Source organism: Hordeum vulgare, chromosome 7H (assembly GCF_904849725.1).
Source record: "Hordeum vulgare subsp. vulgare chromosome 7H, MorexV3_pseudomolecules_assembly, whole genome shotgun sequence".
In the NCBI taxonomy this organism is placed as follows: Eukaryota; Viridiplantae; Streptophyta; class Magnoliopsida; order Poales; family Poaceae; genus Hordeum; species Hordeum vulgare.
Window position 1 is genome coordinate 353465335 of NC_058524.1, and position 7473 is coordinate 353472807.

The following is a 7473-nucleotide window of genomic DNA, read 5'->3' on the forward strand; positions in this document are numbered from 1 at the left end:
ATGCACTCACAAAACCACCACTTATACACACTAACACATACCTAGGTGTTCAAAAGAACACCCCATGGTTACTAAGGCAATCATGAATACACTTGCTCATGTGTGTGTGACACCCACACACACATACATTACCACTACACACACAAGTGCATGCACATGCACTTGCACACACACACACACATTTACATGTGTTGGTGCACTCTTGCACAAATATGTGGGTGTAACCCACACACATACACATATACTTGACCCACATGCACATGCATCAACTACACCACACACACACCAAGCTGGTGCATATCCACACTACTACCACACCATCACAAGCTAAACAACACGGGGGTGAAACCCACTGGTTTTATGATGAACACAAGTCCCACTTGTTGCCCAAGCAATGAATAATGCAAACAAAAATTCAAAACAGCAAAAGAAAAATAAAGGGGGTGCGCTGGGTCAAACCCAGGATCTCTATAGTGCATCCCACCTGCACACACCACTACACTAGCACTGCCAGACTTTGACAGATAAGGGGAAAGAGGCTCATTATGCTGCCCCTATACATCCACTATACGCAACAATCACAAAACGAAAAGGGCACCGTCGGGGATCGAACCCATGACCAACAAGCGCAAAATCTACCACCTACCACTCGGCTACTGCACGACACTTAACAGGAAGGGGGAGAAACTCTGTTCAGCACCCCCTCTCACTACCACCACAGGACAGTGGCGGCCGGAACAGGGTAGCCCCATCGGCGACAACATGGCAACCATATGATGCTACACGTTACGGGGGAGAAGTGGGATTCACGAGGTATTCCATTCCCGCCTCGATCTCACCTGGAGGTGACTCACCACGGCGCAGCGACATCTACTACAACGCTGCTGCTACTGCGATCTGCTAATACCGCCACCAAACAGAGTGGCCACGGCGATGAGCTCGTCCCTACGCCGCATCTAGAGAGGGAAGAGAGGGGATGAAGCGCGGCTCACCGAGAGGAAGGAGAGGAGAGGATCTCACCATGGGAGGAAGAAGGCCCGACAACGAGCTGCTATAGGGGTTTGGGTTCGCCGGGTGCACCTCGGAGATGAGGTCGTGGCCGTCGATGAAGACCTGCTCCGGCCTCACCAACGACTGGAATGGAACGCAGGGAGACCCCCCCGAGTTCCTAGACATCCTCACCGGCGCCGGAGACGAGGGAGCCGCGAAGGAGACGGCGGCGCTCTTCTCTGGTGTACTGTGCTCTCTCTGAACCTATCTGAGACTCACCTGCAGAGGGGGAGGACGAGGGAGATGGAGGAAGAAGAAGGAGGTGGCTTCGCAAAAAGGAACCCTAGATGGGTCCAGATGCCGAGGTGAAATAAATAGGGGGTTGAGGGCGCGCCTCGACGTCCGTGAAGCGACGTCGTCGCCCCTCTCTCTCTCTCTGCCACACTCACGGAAAGCAACCATGGGGGAAACGGCATCTCGAGGTGGATGCACGAAAAATGAGCGGACCTGCTGGGAAAGAAGGAGGAGGGCCCAGGAGGAGGAGGGAGGAAGCCCACCTGGACTCACTTAGGCCTGACAGATTAAAATCAAAAGGGTTTTCTCTTGTTTAAAACCACACCACAACACAAAAATTCTGAGAGCCTAACATGCATTGGAAAAACAAAAAAAAATACTCTCGGCATTAAGGAATTATGCCCTAATTAAAATAAATGTAAAACTGATTTTTAAGGCAAATAAATTACAAACAAAAACATGTATCTCCCTACTGTTTTAATAAAAACCAAAAATAATCCAACCCCAAATTACTCAAGGGGGTTATCCCACAGCCACAAATAATACCCTCAAATTTAACAACATTTAAAAATCAGGTCTCATCAAAGTGATTTTCACAAGAACAAATATAAGGGAGAAAGGGGTTTTTGAAATCATGTTGGAAGCAACCTAGTTTGTTCATATCACCACACACCACAAGCATCATATGCACACACCAAGGATGAAGCACAACATCAACACCACATGGAAAATACATAGATGCAATGAATGTTATGATGCAAAAGGAGAAGACAAGAAATGACAACTCTCATATAACATGACCACATGGATCCGAACATGAAAGGTTCCAATTATGGCAAGGTTACATCTCTGGCATTACAAACTCTCCCACACTACAAGAAGATCTCCTCCCGTTATCTAGGACTGAAAGAAATCTGGAAATTCGGAACGGAGGTGATCCTGGTGCTCCCAAGTGGCCTCTTTATCGGAATGATGTGACCACTTCACCTTGAGAAACTTGATTGACTTATTGCGGGTCTTGTGCTCAGTCGTCTCAAGAACTACAACTGCATGCTCACGATAGGATAGGTCGGGTTGAAAGTCTATATCCTGAAGATCAACTGTGCGCTCGGGAGTCTTGAAGCATCTCCGGAGCTGAGATACATGGAACACGTCATCCACATTTGCGAAGTTTGAAGGGAGCTCAAGTTCGTACGCAAGGTCGCCTCTCTTGCCAACAACTCTAGAAGGACCAAAGAAACGAGGAGCAAGCTTGCCTTTGATGCCAAAACGCTGAGTGCCCTTCATAGAAGACACTTTGAGATAGACGAAGTCATCGAGCTCATAAGACATGTCACGATGCTTGCTATCATAGTAGCTCTTCTGACGGGACTGCGCTGCTCTGAGATTATCCCAAATGACCCGACACATCCCTTCTTCTTCTTCGATCAAGTCATTCCCAAGAATCTGACGCTCGCCGGTCTCGGACCAGTTGAGCAGGGTACGACACTTCCTGCCATAGAGAATCTCAAATGGATTTTTGCCTGAACTTGCCTGATAGTTGTTGTTATAAGAGAACTCAGCAAAAGGTAGGAAGTATTCCCACTTCATGCCAAAGGAAATGACACAGGCTCTCCGCATATCCTCAAGGACCTGATTGACTCTCTCAACTTGCCCACTAGTCTGAGGATGAAAGGCTATGCTGAACCGTATCGTCGTACCCATCGCAGACTGAAAAGAGTCCTAGAACTTGGAAGTGAAGATACTTTCGCGATCCAAAGAAATTAGCATCGGCACGCCGTGCAAAGACACTATCCTCGAAGTGTACATATCTGCAAGCTAAGCTGCCGAGATGGACTCCTTAACTGGAAGGAAATTGGCTACTTTGCTCAACTTGTCGATGACGACGAAGATGGCATCGTTACCCTTCTTGGACTTTGGAAACCCGGTGACGAAATTTATCTCAATATGGTCGAACTTCCACTCGGGAATGGGCAAAGGATGCAAAAGACCTGCTGGACGTTGATGCTCCGCTTTCACCCTTCGACATACATCACATTCATTTACGAACTGAGCAATTTCACGCTTCATGCAAGTCCACCGGAAGGTCTCTTTCAAGTCTTGATACATCTTGGAACTTCCTGGATGAATGGATAGAAGAGAGTTATGAGCTTCTTCCATGATAACCTTTCTGAGATCCCCTTTCGAAACGACAAGACAATCCTCAAAGAATAATGTATGTCTGGCATCAACACTGAAGCACTTATATTTAAGAACTCCCTTTGCCAAGCCAATCTTAACTTTCTTCACCATTGCATCAAGAAGCTGAGCTTGTCGGACCTGGTCTTCCAAGGTAGAAGAGATCTGAAGATTTGCAAGAAATCCCTGAGGTACTAACTGAAGGTTGAGCTTTCTGAAAGATTCACAAAGGTCAGGCTGGAGATGCTTCACAATGAGACTGTTGTAGTAAGCCTTCCTACTCAAAGCATCTTCCATGACATTAGCTTTGCCTAGAGTGTACTCAATGCTCGGATTAAAATCTTGGAGCATTTCCATCCAACGAGTTTGCCGAAGATTGAGGTTAGGCTGGGTCAAGATGTACTTGAGACTCTTGTGATCTGTGAAAACTTCAACATTTCGTTCCAACAAGAGTTGTCTCCGAGTCATGAGAGCATGTATCACTGCCACCAACTCAAGATCATGAGTGTGGTAATTCTTCTCACTTGGCTTCAACTGCCTCGAGGTATAAGCTACCACTTTCTTGTCTTGCATCAACACTGCACGAGGACCTTGAAGAGAGGCGTCGCAGAACACTTGATAAGGTTTGGAGTCATCAGGAGGAACCAATACTGGAGTAGAAGTGAGCTTCTCTTTGAGTGTGTTGAAAGCCAACTAACACTTTGGAGACAAGACATACTTCACACCCTTCTGAAGAAGACTTGAGAGAGGCTTAGCAATCTTGGAGAAATTCTCAACGAATCTTCTACAATAGCTTACAAGCCCGAGAAAGCTTCAAAGCTGCTTCATATTTTGCGGAGGCTCCCACTCAACAATGGCATGCACCTTCGACGAATCAACTTTGATGCCCTCGGCAGAAATGAGGTGCCCAAGGTAGACAACTTCTTTGAACGAGAACTCACATTTGTAAAACTTAGCATAGAACTTCTGCTCTCTTAGCTTATCAAGCACCAGCCTCAGATGTTCTTCATGCTCTGCCTCAGTTTCCGAAAAGACCAGAATAACATCAAGATACAGCAAGATGAATTCATTCTTGAATGGGGAGAATATATAATTCATCATCCGACAGAAGGTCGGTGGAGCATTGGCCAGACCAAAAGACATCGTTGTATACTCATACGAGCCAAATCTTGTCCTGAAAGCAGTATTCGGAATGTCCTCTTCGCGAATGCGAATCTGATGATAACCCATCCTGAGATCAAGCTTCTAGAAGAACTTATCCCTTTCAATTGCTCGAACAACTCATTGATGTTAGGAAGTGGATACTTGTTTCTGATTGTCTTCTTATTCAATGGACAGTAATCGACACACAATCGGTCCGTGCCATCCTTCTTCTTGACAAAAAGAACTCCACAACCCCAAGGAGATGAGCTTTGTCTGATCAGACCCAGACGCTCTTGCTCATCAAGTTGTCTCTTCACCTCCTTCAGCTATTCTGGACCCAGTTTGTACGGCCATTTGCACACAGGCTCAGTACCCGGTTCAAGCTCAATTACGAACTCAACTGCTCGGTGCCGAGGCATTCCTGGCAGTTCTTCTGGAAAAACATCTTCATATTCGCAGTCCACTGGGACATGCGAAATTGGAGAGATCTCACCCTTCTCATTCAAAGAAAACAGATGGACCGTGTCATCACGCGCTATGAAGATAATCACGTCCTTCGAAGAATGAGTTAGCTTCACTTCTTTAGCTTCACAATCAAAAGACGCCTTGTTCATGGCCAACCAGTCCATACCAAGGATCAAATCAATGTCGGAGTTGCCAAGGACAATAGGGGAAGCCAGAAAAGCATAATTACCCATCTTGACAAAAACATCTGGAACAACCCAAGGAGAACTCATAAGCATCCCCAAAGAAACAACGTCTAACGACTTAGGCAACTCTTCAAGAACCAAATCATGCTTTGCCGCAAACGGATATGACAAGAAAGAATGCGATGCACCAGAATCAAACAACACTTTAGCAGGAATATCATTGACGAGGAGATTACCCAAAATCATGTCTGAGGAGTTTTCTGCTTCAGCTGCATTCACCATATTGACTCTCGCAGAGCTGGGGTTGAACTTCACTATAACATTGCTTGGAGGTTTGCCTGGAGGAGGAGGCGGATGACGCAGCTGAGAGGTGCACTTGTTGGCATAGTGACCCTTCTGCCCACACTTCTGACAAGTAACATTTGCCGGCTGACGGAACTGTGTCTGAGGATTCCCTTGCTTCTGCTGCTGAAACCTCTGCTGGAAAGCTGGGTTGGGTGGCTGGGAAGAACCACAACCAGCTGATTTCTTGAACTGCTGCGTGTGCCGAGGAGGAGGAGGAGACACCCAATATTTCTGTTGCTTTTGAACCACCTGAGTTGAGGAAGACGAGATGGAATCTCTGAAACGCTTCTTCGAATTATCCACCCTGAGCAAAGTTGCCTCAGCCCTGAGAGCCAAGTTGTAGAACTAATCGAACTCATCAGGATCGTGCAAGGTGAGACCTAGCTGCAAATCCTCTTTATGACCACCTCTGAACTGATAGATCTTGCTCTTCTGATTTGGAATGTCCTGCAAGGCATATCGGGCTAGCTCGTGGAACTCGACGTTGTACTTGTACACGGAGGAAGCACCTTGCTTCAAGTGTGTGAACTTCTAACTCATCTCCTCCACAAAGCTAGACGGGATATAGTGGGACCTGAAATCTCTGCTGAACTCATCCCAAGTGATCACTCTATCATCCCAGGAGTCCTTCAACTGCTGCCACCAGATCGATGCTTGCCCCTTGAGATGGAATGTTGCAAACTTGACGAAATCCTCTGGACGTACATTGCTACACTCAAAGTGTTTGTTCATGTCCCGAATCCAGTCCTCAGCGTCAAATGGCTGATCACACGATGTGAAGGTCTTCGGCTTGTTTGCCAGGAATTGACTCAAAGTAGCAAACTGATTACCACCATGGTTGAAGTTGCCCTGCTGCTGATTAGTCCTCTCTTGCAAGAGCTGAATCAGCATCTACGTGTTAGCATTTGTTGCAGCCATCACCGTTGGCCAAGCCTCTGCAGGAGGAGGCGGCGGCAGAGGAGGTGGTGGAGGGGGTGGTGGCGGCATCTCAGCACCCTTAGGACCCGGATTCTGACGAGTTGGTGGAGCTATCCTGAAGATGGACAACATATTAGCCTAGAGAATAATATTGAAGGTAAAGCTGAATCAAAAGGCAGGAATATCTGAACAGGAATATTAGCAATTGCACTCGAAGAAAATAGTAAGAATGCTTCCTCAAAGTGACTGTCGACAAAATTCTGATTAAAGACCACTTGCAAACCAAGTATGAGCTAGAACTGCTCGGAACAAACGTATGATCGAGATTCCATCTGATATCTTTGTGGATATGATCGCACGGGCTCGAATTTACAGTAGCCATCCTGTGCAAGGTAGTGCACACGACTTACGAAGCATCCCCGAGTCATAGCAAGCTACAAGGACTCTTTAAGACACAACGAGAACCGCTGTAAGACGACCGTGAACAAACGTACCCACTGAATGTCGAATCCCAACCTCACATCAGGCATCTGTAGGAAGATTGTCCTATAAGTCACTACTTGATATCCCACCTATGAATTCCCAAAATATTTGGTCATTCAATCTGGTAAACGGATACAAGGAGTAATATTTCACACAACTCCTATACTAACCCATCCAATGTATCACATCTGTCAACACATAACCAGAATCTCGGACCTTCATCTACTATAGACCCTCGTGATCACAACGATACCAAGTATGGCAGTACTCCCGAACAATGTGCACCAGTACTAGGGACATCGGGGTTATCTCGCGACTACTATATAGAAGCAATTTCGAACATCCTTCGTCCTGAGATACTAAGAAATCTGAATGATGGCGATGTGCACAAGAATCCACTGGAGCTCAACTCCTCGGAAGAAATCAAGTCAGACAGGAGGCACCAAGACAAAACTCCGTCACATCGATATCA